The sequence below is a fragment of the Rhipicephalus microplus genome, chromosome X, assembly GCF_043290135.1.
Source record: "Rhipicephalus microplus isolate Deutch F79 chromosome X, USDA_Rmic, whole genome shotgun sequence".
Classification (NCBI taxonomy): Eukaryota; Metazoa; Arthropoda; class Arachnida; order Ixodida; family Ixodidae; genus Rhipicephalus; species Rhipicephalus microplus.
Genome location: NC_134710.1, coordinates 357,989,324 through 357,992,809, shown reverse-complemented (window position 1 = coordinate 357,992,809; position 3,486 = coordinate 357,989,324). Strand labels below are relative to the sequence as shown.

The 3,486-nt window shown below is 42.8% G+C and overlaps 1 pseudogene; it reads left to right on the top strand.

The window, feature by feature from the left end:
* Window positions 1-232: 232 nt before the first annotated feature.
* On the top strand, window positions 233-2,693 carry LOC119185586 (uncharacterized; annotated as a pseudogene).
* Window positions 2,694-3,486: the final 793 nt, after the last annotated feature.

Below are 3,486 nucleotides of genomic sequence, written 5' to 3'. Positions count from 1 at the left end.
CTTTATCATGTATGGCCGTTATATAGGCTACACAGCTGTTCTTTTTCTTTAACCCATATCGTTACCATTTCGCCCTGGTGCACGCTGCAAGTAATTAATCCGCTTCAGAAAACACGTGTTGGCGTACGCCTGGGCCAGGACGATAGAGCGTTATGCAGCGATGCTACATCTTCCAAATATATGTGCTGTTCAATACTGTGTCTTGATACGTGCGTGACTACTATCTTTTCAGATGTTCGCACTTGTTGAATTTTTGCCCTCACAATTGGTCGAAGTAGTACCGTCCACGTGGGTGAATGGCAAGAAATGTCAGTGGCCGAAAGGGCCTACTGACAAGGCACAAAGAATGGTTCGGCGCCTTCAGGAACCAGACGATACATTTGACACCTATGATGCGAGACTGAAAGGCTTATTTCGTGAGTATTTTGGCCGACCTAGGCTTTTACGCGCTATTTCAAATATTACCAAGCGAATTGTGAACGCCTGTACTTTGTTGAGTCACCTGCATCATGTAACAGCACGTGGTTAGCTTGAGGCACGTGCTTTGACCTGAATGTACTTCAGGCATCATTATATATCGGCAGTAAGTGATTAGGTTTCACGCTTTAATACTAGCTATGAGCTGTTATTTTCTGTTCGCATTTCAATTCATGCATGCTAACTGTATTTAATAATCGAGTGTATAATTAGGCTCAATAACTAACCCCAGTACATGTTACACTTACAGGCACATATGCAGAATGCCGTGCAAACTTGGAAAAGCTCGTAGATAAGTCAGATCTTTCTAGTTCCGACAATTTCGGTACTAAGAAAAGGAAGAGGACCAAGCCCCAGCGCTACATTTCCAGCTCAGATTCCGATTCTGACGGCCCTCCTGCACCTCCTTTGCAGCTTTCTGCACAGCACACACCATGTACGTAAAATTATTTTGCTTGTATAATATATAGGTAAGCTTCTTGTTTGCACTGGAACGCTGAATAATATCTAGTGTATACTATCTAGTATAGGCTGGGTGAAAAGCTGATTCCCGATATTGTGCACTGGTTATTGGTCGGGGTTTTTCATTTGTGGTGCAGAACAATACCATCTCCTAAACCTTCGCAATCTACCTTCACTGTCGCGTGAATTAGGTGCAAATTAAAAATAAACAAGCAAAATAAAGTGAAAGTGCCTCTCAGAGTGCGTATTAAAAATTTTCATGATATTTCTTAGTTTCTACTGCAAGCTTTCCTGTTTCATTTGAGTTTCCAGGGTGCACACAATTATGGAAAATTCAGAGCTGATATCCCTCACAACCGATTTTAGGCATTCACCTTACATATTTTTGCAGCTTCTAGTCAGGAGCCATGTGCCCAAGCCCAACCTGAGTCTGGAAGGGACCATGAACAGATGGCTGATTGGGCAACAGATAGTGCAAAAGATTGTCCAGGTAAAAAAAATTTCATAAAGGTGATTTTCGTGCTTAATGCACATACGTATAAACTCGCATCACATTGTTATTTTATTGATTATCAGATCCAACAAGGTCAGTTGTGGAGGAAGAACCGGCGGAAGAATGTCATGGTAAAAACATTTTTTATAGTAAAGGTACTTTTCTTGCTTAATGCATATAAATTCAAGATCACATTATGTATGAATCAATTGTTTTGTTTATTATCAGACTCGCCAAGTTCAGTGGTGCACAGGGACGAGGATGTTTCCTTGAGGGTCCAGAATTCAAGCAGCTGTCAGCAGAGTTTAGAAGCCAGCCCCATTGTCCTTTGTAATCCGCTCACTCATCTTATTTTTGCACTCGATGAAAACTTGGGTTACTAGAGTTGGGTTACTAATTTCTGTAAATAATGCTTCAGCTGTTCGACAAAAATCACAGTGTTGAGCTGTGCTGGTAAGTTTTCTAGTGGAAGTCGCTTGTTCTTCACTCATTCATTGCTCCTTCTTTTTTTTAGAATTCCAGCGTCGTTTTATGACGCACTTGAGCATCCTTAGGCACAACCAGGCTGAAATGCTGGAGATGCTAGCAGCTAACCAACAGAAGCGTTGCGATTCAGAAATGGAAATGTTGCGACAGCCCGAGCCATCCCTGCAAAGCCCCTTAAGGAATGTTCAGGAGGTTTTAGACTTCAATGAGTCTCTCACTGAAGCTACAACAGAAGCTCTGGTACAGTTCAACAAAATGTTTCATTCAGATGCTAGTGCTGCAGATTTGCAAAATGTATGCCAGCAGAGTTTACGCAATTTCCACTCTAAAAGGCTTGAATTTTGATGAGTATGTTTCTATTTCGCTAGCTTTTAAAGATGCATAGCTGTAATATTTCACTGACACACCTGCATGCGAAAAGTTACATGGGTCTTGTACACTTCTTCCAGGTCCGTGACCTTATGTCCTACGGCTCAAGGACATTAAATTTGACTGTGAAGGGCATGATGGCCTATATAATGAGCAATCAAGCTGCGTGTGAGTTCAGCATGGATGGCCGTAAAGGCAAGCTGAAATTCAGAGAACTTAAGTTCACCAAAATTGTGCTCTGTAAGTATGCATATTCACATCTGTTCTGTGTGTTTTAATGCGTTTTTTTTTTTCTTCAGCGGCTGTTCAGTGGACACGCCACCACAAGGAGTGCACACTCGACGACGTTGTCCACCAGATAAAGGAGTAGCTGCGCAGGGCCAAAAAAAAGGTGTGCGGCCAGTGACAAGAGCTCCAAGGCTGAAATGCAGGACCAATGAGTTTTTTTTTCTGAAACCAGAATGGGCATATCGTGCTGAAATGTACAATTGCAAATAAAATCTGATTCAGTCCAATGTTTTTTTTCATGTATACCTTATTGCAGGAATGTTTAGCACTGCTGGTTTTAAGTTCATACACACGAAGCTTGAAATTAGCATTGTTTTGCTTAATTATTATGCATTGTTTTTAGAAGGTAATTCGTGGATTTCATACAAAAATTTATGTGGAACGTTGCTATATTCAATACAATAATACATTTGGGCCACTGTGCAAGAATACTTACCGTGAGCGAACTCCGGGACTATCCGCTGCCCGATAATGTTCTGCTTAGCAATGAGCTCGAGCGATAATGATAAGAACATTGTTCACCCCGACTCCCCCCCCCCCCCTATGCGTAAGAAAGCCCGGACCCAAGACGTAGGGAAGTAGTGACGCTCATTTATCGTCGCCACAACACCCTCGCCAGGCTGTCAATCTCCTCCTTTATCACCTCTCGCGGTGCCGCTCTATGAGTGTCGCGTAGTTGATAACGCGCAATAACCCGGTTTTCTCACATTTGGAAACCGTCGCCCGCATGCCGGATGTGCTTTGCGGGATTCGCCCGCCACGTAGTACCCTCAGTCCGGCGAGCCATTCATGCCGCAAACAAGAACATAATCGGTTCCTCCCACTTGACGTTTAGTCCATCCTCACATGCAAGCGCTCGCTCCGTGGCATTTATTTACCTAAAGTATTCTTACACGTGATTTGTAATGAAC